This window comes from Myxocyprinus asiaticus, chromosome 12, assembly GCF_019703515.2.
Source record: "Myxocyprinus asiaticus isolate MX2 ecotype Aquarium Trade chromosome 12, UBuf_Myxa_2, whole genome shotgun sequence".
Classification (NCBI taxonomy): Eukaryota; Metazoa; Chordata; class Actinopteri; order Cypriniformes; family Catostomidae; genus Myxocyprinus; species Myxocyprinus asiaticus.
The window spans coordinates 23,204,809-23,222,283 of record NC_059355.1 but is presented as its reverse complement, the minus strand read 5'-3'; positions in this window follow the sequence as shown (position 1 = coordinate 23,222,283).

Here is a 17,475-nt window from a genome sequence, read left to right as displayed (position 1 = left end):
TGGCTCCGCCTTCCACAGCTCCACCCCTCGAGCCTCCCACAGCTCCGCCTTCCATGGCTTCGCCCTTCAAGCTTTCCATGGCTCCACCCCTCGAGTCTCCCACGCTTCCGCCTGCCACGGTTCCACCTCTCGAGCCTTGACGGCTCCGTCTACCATGGCTTTGCCCCTCGAGCCTCCTACGGCTCCGCCTTTCATGGCTCCACCCTCAGAGTCTTCCACGGCTCCAGTCTCTAGTCTGTGGTTACCATTAAGGCCTCCAGACCCTGCTTCAGTTCTGTGGCCATCAACCAGGCCTCCTGATCCAGTCCCTACCCTGAGGTGGTCTCCCTGGTCTCATGGCCGTCCGCCTGATCTGCTCTGGTCTCCTGGGTCCCTTGGCCATCTGCCTGATCTGCTCTGGTCTCCTGGGTCCCTTGGCCATCTGCCTGATCTACTCTGGTCTCCCGGGTCTCCTGGCCGTTCACTTGATCTGCTCTGGTCTCCTGGCCATTCACCTGATCTGCTCTGGTCTCCTGGCCGTTCAGCTGATCTGCTTTGGTCTCCTGGGTCTCCTGGCCATTCGGCTGATCTGCACTGGTCTTCTGAGTCTCCTGGCCATCCAACTGATCTGCTCTGGTCTCCTGGCCATCCGCCTGATCTGCTCTGGTCTTCTGGATCCTCTGGCCATCTGCCTGATCTGCTCTGGTCTCCCTGGTCTCCTGACCATCCGCCTGATCTTCTCTGGTCTTCTGGGTCTCCTGACCATCCCCCTGATCTGCTCTGGTCTTCTGGGTCTACAGATCGTCCACCTGATCTGTTCTGGTATCCCTGGTCCCATGGCCGTCCGCCTGATCTACTCTGGTTTCCTTGGTTCCCTGGTCATCTGCCTGATCTGCCCTGGTTTCCTTGGTCCCCTGATTGTCTACCTGATCTGCCCTGGTTTCCTTGGTCCCCTGGTCATCTGCCTGATCTGCCCTAGTTTCCTTGGTCATATGGTCATCCGCCTGATCTGCCCTGGTTTCCTTGGTCCCCTGGTCATCTGCCTGATCTGCCCAGCAGCTTGTTCTGCTCTGGGCTCTTTGATCTCCAGCTCCATCTTGGCCCTGCCTCCCCTTCCAGCCCTCCTTGGGCATCAGGAGCTGCCCGTAAAGGGGGGGGGGGTTATGTTACGATTCACTGTTGTCTGCCCTGTGTTCTGCCTCTGTCATCTGTTCCCCCCGGACTACACTTCCCATAATCCCCTGCTCTGATCACTTCCAGCTGTTCCCCATTGTTTCTCACCTGTGTTTCATTTACCTTGTTATCCTTGTGTATATATTGCCCTGATGTCTGTTTTACCTTTGTCAGTTATGTGTTTTGACCTCCTGTTCTTTACCCATTCCCATCGTTCATGTCTTCTTTTGTTCCTGTGTTTACCCCATCAATCTGTACTTTGTTTATTTTATTAAATACTTTAAGCTGCATTTAGATCCTGCTCCTGTGACCTCCCTTCTTGTTACAATTATATTGCTAGTTGCATTTTATTATTTGCCTCTAGCATTGTTTTTCCCTACTGTCCACTACCCTATCAGAACAGACTCACCAGTTGAGAATTACTGCTACATGCATACTGATCTCGTGGAAAATCCAGTGACAGGAAGTACATCTATTTGACTGCAAACAATGGTCTATGCTTTACATTTCTGAATTAATGCTGGAACTAAGCACATGAACATTTCCACATTGACACGCAAAACATGAGCAAACATTATATGAATTAATAATTTGCATAGTAATGACATTAATATTCTCCTAACACTAAAGCCCAAAAGATACTTCGATTTTAACATGAACGCTCAGTGTCTGCATTCAGTCGAACGCGAGCCTGTCAAAGTGTACTCCATTTGACAGTGCATGCATACACAGGCAGTTGGCACATGCATGCTATGACTGCTATAAGACACCAAACTATTTCTCTTCAGGAGTTTACACAAAGATGTCTTTATATTCCTTCAGACTCGAGTCATACAAATACAGATATCTGCTGACCTCCTAACACATGCACTCTTGAAATGCAAATCCTCTGTTATTGTTTTTACCTTTGTCTCCTGTTATTTACTGATGATTACATCTTCTCCTAGCATTTCTTTGTGACAGCAATGGCTCAAATGTGTGTATTGCCACCTTGTGGATCCACTCATTTGTGCGAATAATTCTGTCAGGAAGGATGAGACAAAAGTTCCAAGAGCAGAGAATAATGATCAGTTTATTAGTATAAACACAGCAAGGCTGGTAAAGCTTTGAGAGAGGAACCCGGCACCGACTGCAGCATTGAGAAGGGCGGTGTGTTCGTAGGCTTGTGTGCATAGTGGTCGAGTAGAGTAGATCCACATGGAATCCAGAGAGAGTAGTATGTTCGTAGGCTTGTGTGCGTAGTGGTTGTGTGCAGAGCAGTCACGGTGCAGAGAGGTATCACTAAGGAGAAACTCAGAAGAAGCATCAAGCAGGAGAGGCAAACAGGCAGGATGGTGACCACTATCCTGGTGCACACAGCGCAGATTGGTAACCAATATACAGACATGATACAGGATATACTAGGGCAGAGGGAGAGAGTGGTAAGAGACAGGACTCAAACAAAAAATCGAGCAATGAACACAAAACAGAGGGAGGTAGATATAGCCCAGGAACTAATAGCGATCAGGTGCCGCTCGTTCGCAGCAAGCTAGGATGATCAGCGTTACCATGGAAACAATCAACACAACAGAGAGAACATAATGACAAAAGAAAACAAACCAGTGGACTCACCGAGACCGTGACTTAAAGGAATAGTTCACCCAAAAATTAAAATTTTCGTGAAGGAGGAGTCAGGAAGCGCGTCATTGTTTACATCATTTTTTTTATATATATATTATTATTTGGAAATGATTTTTTATTTTATTTTATATTGTTCTGAAATTGTTTTAGACTGTTTTGGTTTGTGAACGGCACAAGTTTCTCTTGTAAACATTGACGCACTTCCTGACTCCTCCTCCACGTGACGCGTGAACTTACCAACGAGCTTATGTCATCCCTTTCATGAGCGCACGTCACAAAGATGTACAGAAGCGGACATTTGTAGTTAAAAAGTATATAAGTATTGATTTGTTTCTCAAAATAATCAATTGTTTGTGTTCAGAAGAACTTTATTTGTCGACTGGAGTCGTGTGGATTATTTTGATGCACCCTAAATATGCATTTTGGACCGTCAAGAAATGGAGTACATTCATTTGCATTGTTTAGAGGAGGAGGCCTGAAATGAAATCCTAAAAGTCTTAAATTCTGTTTTGATGACGAAAGAAACTCAAATACATCTTGGATGGCCTGAGGGTGAGTAAATTATCAGCAAATTTTCATTTTTGGGTGAACTATTCCTTTAATTCCAGATTTAAACTCACAGATTTGCTCGTCCATAGACATTCAGTCTAATTTTCAGTTTATGCACCATCCTCATCGTTTCATTTAATATCTCAGCCTCTGAGTGGACTAGAAGCTCAATCTAGATATCATTAGAAAGCTGAGATCCTCATCTTTGCGATGATATATAACGATGATATATTGTTATCATCAATAGTCAAAAACATATTTTTATGATGATTTGTTAAGCATGCTTTCCCTGCTGGATATCATATTTTGTTCTGGACACCTAAGATATAACATTGGATTATTCAGCCAAGAAAGCTCACAGACAAGTAAAAATTGGCTAATATTTTAGACAACTGCCTAAGGTAAAAGTAGATCAAGTGTTTAGCTATTTGGGGTTTACAGCAGCAAAAGAGATGGTATTCTCTGAAAAGTTCAAATTCTAGATTTTCAAACGATGCCTCATTTGCCTGACCTATGTATGCGGGTACTTTAACATTTTAAATAAAAACAAATGTGTCTCACTTCCCTAAACTTAACCGATAGTGTCATAAAAAGCAAATGTGACATGAAAAATGCAATTGCTGAAGCAACCAAGTCATTTTCCTGTGCTTCCATGGCACTTTCGACTCACATATCGACTCGCATTCTCTGAGGGACTCATACCCTGGTCCTTTGCAACACAAGTGTAGCACTTTAGCAGATGAGCTATTGCATGTTTAATCATGCTTGAACTATCTTATAAATGTAGTTGGTTATGTTTTGCAAATGTTAAAATGTATCGCCTTATAAGTCATGCACTACAGTAAAAGTGTCATAAGATATCATAAGATAGAATTGTGTGAGGATCAGGACGAAAACGAAGTGTTTATGAAATGATAATCTGCCATTTTACTCCTTTTTCTGATTTGTGTGAAAGGAAATTATCGTAGGAAGTTATTGTAGTGCCTCTAGTATTCATTTCAGCAGGAAACTGCCACGATACAACAAGCGGCATAAAAAAATTATTTTGCAAAAATGTAGGTAAGCGATTTTCAGGGCAAAAACATTTGCCAATGGTGGCAATTGTCCGTAATTCGCCATATCGAGTCCAATTTGGATGGAAATTATTTTTGAACTAATGCGCTGATTGCCTGAGTGAAAGCTTTAGCTTTTTCTTTGATGTGTTAAAAGCATTTTATTGTAAAATGAAATACTAGGCCTTAAGCAAACCTCTGAACTGGGATTTGTCAGTGGGCTTTTGTCATATTCTAATTACCGTTAGCAGTCTTGATGGACAGTCAAACCACCTAAAATCAAGCCTCAAGAGGATGCTGCTCAGTTAACTAATAAAGGCCTAGATGTTAATACTCTTCTGAGAGGACTGTCAAACCTGTAAATAAGTCTTCTACATCCTTTTATCTCTGTTGTCCAAACTCTGATCTTCTCTGTTTTTATCTAGTGAAACTCCATACATTTTGTGCAGCAGAGACCTTTAAGAGTTTCCCTGATCCAATAACTGCCATTTGTCAAATAGAAAGCTCTTGGTTTGATCCACCAACCCACCCATTTTCCCTCCACTGAATTCATTATTATTTCCAGGGCTCAACTAATGTGGAATTGTCTGCATGTTCTCAGTGCAAATGTTCCTTGTATTATTGTGTAAGCATCTCGAATTGAAACATCCGCCTTCTGAAATATTGACTTTAATATCTCATTTGAAAAATTCATGAAACCTTTGATGTTAAATCCATACTCAATTTAGCAAAATGCCACTAAAATATGCAGAGGGGGGCAGAAAACATTATTGTCTGTGCTTCTGTGGAGAAATTACATTTTATGGCTGTTGGTCCTATCTTTTCCATGTTTTCTTTTACTTTTTTTCCCCCCTGGTCATCTGCGGGAAAAAGTGGAGGCGACCCATTAGAGGAAAAATGAAAACCACTATTGATTGGTCTCTTATTGCTCTTCCTTCACTCTTTACCTAATTTTCTAAAAGCATGGTAATAAGGGCTTTGCTGTGGTGACACACAATAAGCTTTAATGAATTAAACTTTAAAGAATTAGTGAGTCTCTCTCTCTCTCTCTCTCTCTCTCTCTCTCTCTCTCTCTGTGTGTGTGTGTGTGTGTGTGTGTGTGTGTGTGCGTGTGCGATATTGCTATCCGTGGATTCCTTGCATTTTGCTTTGTTGTGTTTTCATAATTCTGTTTCCATTTAATAAAGCACATCCATGCCAATAATGTTTCAATACAATAAAGACAATAGATTATATGAATATATATTTGAAAAACAGAAGCAGTTATTTTCTGCATTGGTGTTTGAAGGAGGCATTGGAAGGGGATGATATTCTTAAATGGCATCATATTAGAATTAGATTTCCTGAGGCTAATTATGATCAAACACAGGCTTTTGAAATGGTCTAAGGTTATGACAGGTAGAAAAAAAGAGAGCCTTTCATCAAATGGATTTCTGTGGAGAAGAAAGAGTGTGAAAGGGAGAGCAAAGGAGAGAGTGAGTGGTGCAAAAGAAATGAAAAGACAGACGGATGTTGTGAAATCCACTCGTGTGCTAATAGAGTTGCATTAACCTTTGGTAATTTGTTAGCATTTTACCCCTGCCTATCGATCAAGCTGAAGGAAGGAAAGAGAAAAAATTACACTGCATTAACATGTCCCACTCTCTACTCCTCTTTCTCTCTCTGGTTTTCATAGGATTCCATAATAAGGAATTTGGGCAGTTGTTGAGGAGCGAGACACTTTGATAAAAATGTGTTCCTCAAGTTTGTGACCAGATCCAAACACATGCTGTATGTCATTCAGTCTTATGATGGAACCCAGTGGCATAGGTGATATAGACAGCCACCTAGGGCAGCAGCGCTCTCTGTGGCACCCCGGCTAGTCGAGCTGTGCCCCAGCATCAGTGTTGAGAAGTAACTAACTATAGGTCGCTACTTACTTAATAACCTTATCCAGTAGCATGACAGCAGTTCAGTCATTTTCACAATAGTGTAGCATTTCCAGTAATGAGTTTTCCAACAAGTAATGGTGTAACATGACAACACTACATTGCTTTTTTGTTATATTGTGTTGTGCATCCAGCAACCGAACAAACCAAGATCAGTGTCACCTTTGAAGGAAGTCATGAGAGCGGGATCTAGATGCAGCTTAACTTTAATAACAAATAAGTAAAATACAAAAAACAGGTTTAACTCTGGAACAGGGCAAGACTAGGATCTGGGAAAAAAAACAAACATTACAAACAAGATAGGAACTGGAACATGAACTGGAGAAAAACACAACGACTGACAAAGACTGAGCAGACATCAAGGCATTATATACACAAGGATTAATGAGGTAATAAAAAAACAGGTGAGAACAATTGGGAACAGCTGGCAGTGATGAGGGCAGTGAATTATGGGGAATGTAGTCCAGGGAAAACAGAAGACAGAGGCTAAACACAAGGCAAAACAACAGTGAATCATGACATAACCCCCCCCCCCCCCCCCCAATGGGCGGCTCCTGATGCCCAAGGAAGACTGGTAAGGGAGGCAGGGCCAAGATGGAGCCGGAGACCAAAGAGACCAGAGCAGATCAGATAGATGGCCAGGAGACCAAGGAGACCAGAGCAGATCAGGCAGATGGCCAGGAGACCAGAACAGATCAGGCGGATGGCCAGGAGACCATGGAGACTAGAGCAGTTCAGGTGGATGGCCAGGAGACCAAGGAGACCAGAGCAGATCAGGCAGACGGCCAGGAGACCAAGGAGACCAGAGCAGATCAGGCGGATGGCCAGGAAACCCAGGAGACCAGAGCAGATCAGGTGGACGACCAGGAAACCCAGGAGACCAGAGCAGATCAGGCGGATGGCCAGGAGACCCAGGAGACCAAAGCAGATCAGGCGGACGGCCAGGAGGCCCAGGAGACGAGAGCAGATCAGGCAGATGGCCAGGAGGCCTGGGAGGCGGCCGCAGACTAGGGACTAGGTCTAGAGGCCTGGGTGGCAGCCGCAGACTTGGGAATGTAGCCATGGACGACTCTGGGGGCAGAGCCGTGGAAGACTCTGGGGGCAGAGCCGTGGAAGACTCTGGGGGCGGAGCCGTGGAAGACTCTGGGGGCAGAGCCATGGGAAGCTCGTGGGGCGGAGCTGTGTTAGGCTCGAGGGGCGGAGCCATGGGAGGCTCGAGGGGCAGAGCCGTGGAAGGTGGAGCCATGGGAGGCTCGAGGAGCAGAGCCATGGAAGACAGAGCCATGGAAGGCTCAAAGGGCGAAGCTGTGGAAGATGGAGCAGTGGAAGGCTCGAGGGGTGGAGACGTGGAAGGCGGAGCCGTGGGAGGTTCAAGGACAGAGCTGTGGAAGGTACAGCCATGGGAGGCTCAAGGGGCGAAGCCGTGGAAGGCGGAGCTGTGGGGGGCTCGAGGCTAAGAGTCCTGGATGACTGGGAAATTATCTCCGTGGTCGTGAGCATGGGCAGAGACTTGGGAACGTCCTTTGTGGTCATGAACACTGGTAGAGACTCAGGAACGACCTCCGTGGTCGTGAACACTGGCAGAGGCTTGGGAACGACCTCCGTGGTCGTGTACACTGGCAGAGGCTTGGGAACGACCTCCGTGGTCGTGTACACTGGCAGAGACTCGGGAACAACCTCCATGGTCATGAACACTGGCAGAGACTCGAGAACGACCTCCGTGGTCGTAAACACTGGCAGAGACTCGGGAAAGACCTCCGTGGTCATGAACACTGGCAGAGACTCGGGAAGGACCTCTGTGGTCGTGAACACTGGCAGAGACTCAGGAATGACCTCTGTGGTCGTGAACACTGGCAGAGACTCGGGAATGACCTCTGTGGTCTTGTACACTGGCAGAGACTCTGGAACGACCTCCGTGGTCGTGAACACGGGCAGAGACTCAGGAACGACCACCGTGGTCGTCAACATGGGCAGAGACTCGGGAATGACCTCCGTGGTCATGAACATTGGCAGAGACTCGGGAACGACCTCCGTGGTCGTGAACATGGGCAGAGACTCGGGAATGACCTCCGTGGTTGTGAACATGGGCAGAGACTTGGGAACGACCTCCGTGGAAATGAACCTGGGCAGAGACTTGGGAATGACCTCAGTGGTCAGGTGGACAGCCAGGAGACCAGAGAAGATCAGGCAGATGGCCAGGAGACTCTGGAACGACCTCCGTGGTCGTGAACACAGGCAGAGACTCAGGAATGACCTCCGTGGTCGTGAACACTGGCAGAGACTCGGGAATGACCTCTGTGGTCATGAACACTGGCAGAGACTTGGGAACGACCTCCGTGGTTGTGAACACTGGCAGAGACTCGGGAACGACCTCCGTGGTCATGAACATGGGCAGAGACTTGGGAATGACCTCGGTGGTCGTGTACACTGGCAGAGACTTGGGAACAACCTCGGTGGTCGTGTACACTGGCAGAGACTTGGGAACGACCTCGGTGGTCGTGTACACTGGCAGAGACTCAGGAACGACCTCCGTGGTCGTGAACATTGGCAGAGACTCAGGAACGACCTCCGTGGTCGTGAACATGGGCAGAGACTCGGGAATGACCTCCGTGGTTGTGAACATGGGCAGAGACTTGGGAATGACCTCTATGGTCGTGAACATGGACAGAGACTTGGGAATGACCTCCGTGGAAATGAACCTGGGCAGAGACTTGGGAATGACCTCAGTGGTCAGGTGGACAGCCAGGAGACCAGAGAAGATCAGGCAGATGGCCAGGAGACTCTGGAATGACCTCCGTGGTCGTGAACACAGGCAGAGACTCAGGAATGACCTCCGTGGTCGTGAACACTGGCAGAGACTCGGGAATGACCTCTGTGGTCATGAACACTGGCAGAGACTCGGGAACGACCTCCGTGGTCGTGAACACTGGCAGAGACTCGGGAATGACCTCCGTGGTCATGAACATGGGCAGAGACTTGGGAACGACCTCGGTGGTCGTGTACACTGGCAGAGACTTGGGAACGACCTCGGTGGTCATGTACACTGGCAGAGACTCAGGAACGACCTCCGTGGTCGTGAACATGGGCAGAGACTCAGGAATGACCTCTGTGGTTGTGAACATGGGCAGAGACTTGGGAATGACCTCTATGGTCATGAACATGGACAGAGACTTGGGAATGACCTCCATGGAAATGAACCTGGGCAGAGACTTGGGAATGACCTCAGTGGTCGTGAACACTGGCAGAGACTCAGGAACGACCTCCGTGGTCGTGAACATGGACTGGCTCTGGGACGGATGAGGCTGACAACACTGGACCTGGGACGGACGAGGCTGGTAACGCTGGCTCTGGGACGGATGAGGCTGGCAACGCTGTAAATCTGATCTACGTAAAGCAAAGGTTTATGCGCCACAACTCCCGACATCACCCCTGGAAAATCATCCTCCTATCTTATCGCGGCTGCTAATGGTTCCAGGGCAAGACAGAACAATAATGGGGAAAGAGGGCAACCCTGCCGGGTGCCCCTATCCAGAGTAAAATAATATTAAATTAATCCATTTGTTTGTACCGCCGCTACCGGGTGTTTATAAAGTAACTTAATCCATCCAATAAACTTATTCCCAAACCCGTACAAAAGATAATCCCATTCTACCATATCAAAAGCCTTTTCGGCGTCAAGTGAGATGGCAGCGACCGGAGTCTGATCATTCACCACTAACCACATGATATTGATGAAACGCCTAATGTTATCAAAAGAGCTATGGCCCTGAATAAACCCCACCTGATCTATATGTATAAGACATGTCATAACTTTACTTAATCGGTTAGCCAAAATGTTTGACAATATTTTAACATCTAGCTGGATCAGGGAAATTGGACGGTAGCTCTTACACTCGCTTGGATCTTTGTCCATTTTAAGAATCAGACTGATCCGGACTTGCATCATGGTTGACAGAAGCTTTCCAATCTTTAATGATTCTGTATAAACTTCTAGCAAAAGTGGAGCCAATTCTGTAGCATAAGATCTAAAAAATTCAGCGGCAAAGCCATCTGGCCCCGGAGCCTTGCCTGCAGGCAAGGCCTTAATTACCTCACCAAGCTCCTCCAAGTTTATCTCAGAATCAAGAGAATTATTTTGCTCATTCGTCAGTTTAGGGAGTTCTTGTGGTTCCACAAAGTTTCTAATATGTGGAACTATAGAGATCAAGATAGAATTCTTTAAAAGCATTATTAATATCAATGGCTGAGGTAAAAATTTCACCATCCACAGATTTCACTGAAGGAATGGTAGAAAAAGATTCTCTCTGTATTATATCTAGCCAGAGGTTTTCCTGCTTTGTCCCCCAACTCAAAGTATGACTTTCTTACCCTGAATAGCCAAAACTCCACCTTCCACGACAAAATAGTATTATATCTGTATTTCAATTGGGTCAGTTCTCTGAGGCCATCAGACGACATTTGGCGCTTCAGCTCTGCCTCGGCACTTTTAATATTCCCTTCCAACTCCATGAGTTCTTGTGCTTTGGATTTTTTGGTGAATGAGGCATTGTCATGTGTATTGTGTTGATTCATGTCTTTTATTTTGAAATTCTAGTTCCTGGTTCATGTCATGTGTTTCTGTTTCCCTTGTCATGTGATTCCTGTTTTCCCTCCATGTTCTTGTGTCATGTTTTCATTGGGTTATTGTTTAATTAGCTTGTTATGAGTTCTGTTTGTTCATTGGTTTATGTTCTCCCATGTCATGTATTTAAGCCTCATGTTTTCCATTGTGTGGTTGTCAAGTATTGAATGTGATTGTATGTGTTTGTCAAGCCATAGTCAAGTCAAGTCAAGTCAAGTCTAGTCAGGTTATAGTCAAGTTCATGTTTATGATTTATGTTTCACGTTTCTAGTTAGGGTTTTTTGGTTCACGTTTATAAACGTGAATAAACTGCACTTGGGTTCTTCATCTTCACGTCATCGTCATCTTCGTCTTTGTCATCATTGTCAGCAGTTCCAGCCAACAACGTTACAGGCATACTGTATGATCCAGCCCCTAAGAATCGCTTTAAGTGCATCCCAAGCCACGCCCACAGAGGACACTGAGGACCAGTTTGTCTCCATATAAACACTGATTTCAGCCTTTAACATTTGTTGGAATTCAGGATTTTGCAAAAGGGATACATTAAAGCGCCAACTATATGATTCCCTTTTGTCCATATGTGGCAACACCTGTAAACTCACCAGGGCATAATCTGAGAGTAAAATGTTTTCAGTTGAGCAATCAACAACAGATGAAATGAGGGACTTAGATATATATAAAAAACTATTCTAGAATAAATCTTATGGACTGATGAAAAAATGTATAGTCCCTACCAGATGGGTTAAAAAGTCTCCAAATATCTGTAAGACCAAGATTTTTACACATCCTGTGAAGTGTCAGTGTTGCTCTAGGGGGCTTACACACTTTTGCTTCACAATGATCAAGGACTGAGTCCATCAAAAGATTAAAGTCTCCTCCCAATATCATATCATGAGGGGTGCCCGCAACTTGCAAAATCCCTTAAAGATCAATAAAAAAGCCCTTATCATCAACATTAGGTGTGTAAATATTAGCCAAAATAAGACTTTGCTAAAACAATAATGATTCTTCCTAATTTATCTTTATTCTGTTTGAGATATTTGAATTGTAGATGCTTATTTATCAGTGTAACAACTCTTCTACTCTTACTTGAGCCAGCACTAAAGAAAACATGTCCACCCCATATCAAATTTTTCATCTTCCTGTGGGGAAAGATGCATTTCTTGAAGAAACACTATATCATATTTCTTACATTTAAGAAGAGAAATAACCTTCCTTCTTTTTATGGCATGCCCCAACCCATTCACATTCCATGTGGAGAGAGACAACCCACTCATATTAACATTTGACATTTTGACATATTAGAAAAAAATAGATTGTGTGTCAAAAATAAAATGATAAAGACCACGTTCCAACATTAGTGCAACAATCAAACCCCAAACTTCCCCCCAAACCAAACAAACGGAAGAAAAACGTGCACATTAACCATCCCTCTAAACTCAAATAGTCCATGCATGCCTACATGAGCCCCCGCAACATCTTTGCCATCGCATTGCTCAAGTTCGGTGTTTCTATACAAATTTTGTGAGACAGAATTACACAACAGAAGATAATCTATAAAGCAAACTCCAGCCAATAGGTGGAATAAACATAAAGAACGTATAGATTAATCCACATAACTGTCCCGAAGGTGTGTTCCTCCACAAAACAAACTCCAGCAGCTAGGCAGAACCAGCACAAAAAGAAACAAAAGAGGCACTCAGTTTCCTTGGACGGTCAAGTTCAGTGAGTTGGTCCACTTTGCTGCAATGTGAGTACCACAAAATAACTTACTCAGTCCATTGACTTTATGAAGGACATCACTTGTTGGGGACATGTAAATATTTTACGGCCATCCTTAGCATCTATTCTCAATTTGGCTGGGAACATCAGTGCAAAAGCGACCTTCCATTGATGTAAGAGTTTCTTGCATTCCTTGAAATGATCATGTTTCTCTCGTCGAATTCGCAAAGTCTGGGAACAAGAAAATGCTGTGGTTCTTCCAAGAAAGCTTTCCTTCACTCCTCGCCTCGTGTAACACGAGATCTTTATCGGATGATCTCAGAAATTTGGCCAGAATTGATCAGGGCCTGTCTCCCCCAGCGGATCGCCAAATCAGAACCCTGTGAGCTCACTCGATTTCCATCTTATGGCCTGTTATTTCGAGCAGACTCGGAAGGAGCCCATCCAGGCATTTCACCATATCCCGACCTTCTTCGGCCTCAGGAATTCCAACAATCCAGATGTTATTCCATTGACTACGATTTTCCATATCCTCCAACTTTTCTCAGACGCACTCCAAATCCACCTTGGTCACTAGCGGATTAGCAGCTAATTCCCTCTCTGAAGACTCGACATCCCTCACTCTTGTAACCACCTCAGTGAATTTTGTCTCCATGGCAGTGATCGATCGACATATTACAGCAAGATCCTCCAAGTCAGCAATGACCTTCGTCAGCATTGCCGACAAGTTCAACAATTCTCACCGAATTTCCCACACTTCCCCGGCCAAATCTGCTCCTGAGTTTACGGCCTGCACGGGGGCGTCAGCTTGAGCACATAAGTGTCTTTTAATGTCTCCAGAGCCTGAGGATTTTGAATTCTTTGACATATTGTCTTCCTAGAACAGTTAAGGATCAGGGTGTATTGAATCTCACTGGTTTATGACATAAAAAGTGTTAAAACCAGCAAAGTGCGTAGAGCTCGCCGTTCACACATCTGAACCTCGCATGGCGTCACGTGACTCCTTATTGTTTCGAATTTTAATTTTGCTTTTTTATTTTTACTTCATTTTCAATTTGTCCTTTCAATTTAGTTTAGTTTTATCTAAAATGATCCCTATCTAAAGAAATAATATATACAGAGATTTCTGCCAACTGGTTTGGGAAAATAATGAGTCAGCACAGTAATAATTAGCACTTGCTGAGAAGTTACACGACTGACAGGATGACATAGAGCACGAGCGCTAAGCACATGACATCATTGCCATAGTAACCAGATACATTTCAGCTGATTTGCTGAAGACTATAATGAATATATCGTCAAAAAAAATTATTTTCTTCTTTGCAAACGATAATAGAGACAATACCGAGGAGGACAATGAAGAGATTTAATTTAAGAAGAAAAATCAGTGACCCTACCAAAAACCGTGACTGTCCTGTGTAATAAACCGAGATGTCTGGTCAACCAATCTATAATTAAATTATAAACAAAACATTTCGCTGCCCAAAATAACTTAATATTTCATTGTGCATTTTATTGTGGAAAAAACTGTAAAAGAACATATTTTAAGCAGCTTAATGCTTTTAAAATAGAAAAAACTCTGTTTTTCAGAGTTGCAGCCTGCTTTAGCAATAACAATATTTTTTACCCGACTATTAAAAGTTACAGTTAATTCATCAAGGACCAGTTTATGTTGACAACACTGCATGGACCACAAGAGACTACAGATGCCTACATGTGTGTATACATTCCACCTAAAAAGGCTTAGTAGCCCAATATTAATAATCATTTTTCTGAATTTTTATTGATATATGTTATTTTAGTAAACTGTAAGAGACATGATGTGGGTGACTTGACTTATTGAATTTCTTAATCATGACAAAACCGCGATGCGAGCACCGTATTAACTGCACAAACGCCTCATGCAATTTTACCAGTTGTCAGGTCCCGTGCCGTGCAAAAATGTAGTTTCTAGTACATTGGCTACATACCTGTCTTTATGTGTTCGTCATGCCAGCCATGTTGTTATAACATAACAATATGTTATAACATAATCTATGTTATACAGCAGTCTCCATAGTAACATTCAAGCGTATTGGTTGACTGAGTGTGATGCTCTGCAGGTGTGTTTGCTCAACACAGTGAAACAAACTCTGGGGGTGCTACAACTGCTTGCAGACAGAGTGCCCATAATTTCAGTTTCATTATTTTTATTTATTTATTTTGTCCATTGCATCACAAATCAAATGCCATGGACTCGGAAAAAAATCCCGAGTTCCAAAGGCTCGAGTCCGAGTCAAGTCAGAGTAAAAATGCATCCGAGTCTGTGACAAGTGCAAGTCCATTAAAATTGGACTCATGACTCGGACTCGAGTGCAAGTACGAACTCGAGTACCCCAACTCTACAGAATGCTATTCTGAGATGCAGGTTGGTGCTGCTTTGGCGGCAAGAGGGCGAACTACACAATATTAGGCAGGTGGTTTTAATGTTGAGGCTGATCGTTGTGTAATATTTATACAGTATATATATATACAGTACTGTGCAAAGGTCTTAGGCACATAAGATATTTCACAAAAACATTTGTCTTAAGATGGTTATTTATATCTTCAGCTTTATTGAGTCAAAATGAAATATACATTTTAGACTCCCAAACATTCCTTTTGCATATAGAATAGAACAGAATAGAATAGAGGAACAGAAGCAACTGAGACAGCCTAAATAGATAGAAGAACTGCAGCGAATTCTCCAAGAAGCTTGGAATATACTATCTGCCAACAGTTAAGAAAAACTGTGTCCAGGTGTACCTAGGAGAAATGGTGCTGTTTTGAAGCCAAAGACCAATATTGATTTAGCTTTTTCTTTTTTTTTTTTTACTGGTCTTTGTATGATGTTAATTTATAAATGAAAACTATTCATGGCATTATTTTTGAAGAAACCCTCACTAGGCAAAATTTTTCCTAAAACTTTTGCACAACACTGTGTATATATATATATATATATATATATATAAATGAAGGATACAGTATCTCCAGACGGAGTGCTGTGGGAAGCGGGTTGTATCTCGCTGAGTTGGCGCATTGTTCAATGATAAGTGTGTGAAGCGAAGAAAGCATCTTCGACGGCGAGGTGGAGAAAACTTCACTGGAACACACAGGGGAGTCGTAAGCCTTCTCGCTGCAGGTGCTAGGAGCACAGGCGACGAATCGTCCTGTTAGCGTCTCATAGAGAAGAATCGTCCGCTGAATTGTGTATCTCGAGGACGAAGCAGTAGAAGGTTTCCTAGATGAAGTCGAATGTTCGTAGACATGAAGGAAGAAAATCTGAAGTAATGATGCTTAAACGCCCGCTTATATATGCATGATGTGCACCTAAAGGGGCGGGGCTCAAACATTTTGCCAATCAGAAGTGGCAAGTACTATTTGCACTACTAATTAAATGTCAGTGTGTTTATTGTTTGTATTTATTTAGAGTCCCACAGGTACCCTACAAACACCACTACCCCTAAACCTAACCCTAACCTTACCTTACAAAAATTAACCATGGTTTTACTACAGTAACCATAATATCACAATGGTATTTTGTAGTAAAATCATAGTAACCACAAAATTAATTTTGTTACTATATTAACACTTTACTGTACATTACTGTAGTATACCATGTGTTAATTGCATTAAAACTATGGCTTCCGCCAAAAAAACATGGTTACTACAATATTCCTATAGTAAAACCAAGGTTAATTTTACCCGTATCACCATAACCAAATCACTGCGAGGCAATAAAACATTAAAGAAATGTTTATTTAGGCAGGTGTTATTTACACCTAGTGCAAATAGTGAAGAAAAAAAATAAATAAAAGGAATTCAGTCCACATGAGGTATGTTTAGTCCAAACCTGCCCACACAGTGTGGACGCATGCAGGAGAGGGAGATTTTGGCTATTAATTGATTTTAGATGGCCAAATGTACTGTATATTTAAAATATTTTATTTCTCTCAGATTTAGATACACTTGAAGATCAGAAATTGTGTACTTTATTTACACTTATGTACTTTAAAACATGATAAAAAACAAAACAACGAAGAAAAAAACACTATATTGTCTCTTTCAGCTTTCCGTGTTTGACGCACATTGTGTACAACTGACAACTTTATATTATTCATTTGTCTGGTTGTTTAAGTTAGTTTAGAAATAGCAGGCTGTAAATAGGCACAAATAGATACTTCTGAGGAAAAAAGACCAAAGCACTGGTACTCGTGACATCACTACAAGATGATGAAAACATTCAGGGCTTTTATGGAAAACATTCATGGCTAAAATAGATAGTTCACCCAAAAATGAAAATTCTCTCATCATTTACTCACCCTCATGATATCCCCGGTGTGAATGCCTTTTTTTCTTCATCTGAACAGATTCGAAGAAAAATAGAAAAATATCTTAACTCAGTAAGTCCTCAGTAAGAACAGACAGTCAGCACAAACATCATCCATATGACTCCAGTGGTTAAATTAAAGTCTTCTAAAGTGACATTATCACTTTTGGTGTGAAAAAGATAAATATTTAAGTACTTGTTTTAAACTATAATCCATCGCTTCCTGTAAGCTTCATGAGAACGCAGAGTTCACGTGGTCTCGTGTATGACATTATCGCATTGCCATGTTGCAGATGCAATAGTCTTGGTTACATAGAACCTAACCCTGGTTCCCTGAGTGGGAACGAGATGCTGCGTATTTGCTATGGGACACCGTCTGAGTGTCACGTGGTCTGAAGCCCTTATACAATCACGCCAATTTATTGGCTGATGGCACTTAAGCGATACCCTTGAGAGCTGCGTCACAGGCTCCATAAAGGCGCT